Raw genomic sequence first — 541 nt, 5'->3', positions numbered from 1 at the left:
TACCAGCAACTAAATAAAGTAAATGTTAATAACAGGTATCCTTTTCCTCGCATTGATGATTTGTTCGATCAGTTACAAGGTGCTTGTGTCTTCTCTAAGATTGACTTGAGGTCTGGTTATCATCAATTGAAAATACGGGCAGCGGATGTGCCAAAGACTGCTTTTCGAACCAGGTATGGGCATTATGAATTCTTGGTAATGTCCTTTGGACTAACGAATGCCCCTGCTGCTTTCATGAGCTTGATGAACGGGATTTTTAAGCCATATCTGGATCTCTTTGTGATCATATTTATTGATGATATACTGATATACTCCAAGAGTAAGAAGGAACATGAGGAGCATTTGAGAATTGTGTTGGGAATGTTGAGGGAGAAAAAGCTTTATGCCAAATTTTCTAAGTGTGAGTTTTGGCTAGATTCAGTGTCCTTCTTGGGGCACTTGGTTTCTAAGGATGGGGTAATGGTGGTTCCTTCTAAGGTCGAAGTAGTGAAGAATTGGGTAAGACCTACTAATATGTCAGAAATAAGAAGCTTTGTTGGTT

Source organism: Solanum pennellii, chromosome 11, assembly GCF_001406875.1.
Source record: "Solanum pennellii chromosome 11, SPENNV200".
NCBI lineage: Eukaryota > Viridiplantae > Streptophyta > Magnoliopsida > Solanales > Solanaceae > Solanum > Solanum pennellii.
This window is presented reverse-complemented; position numbering follows the sequence as displayed.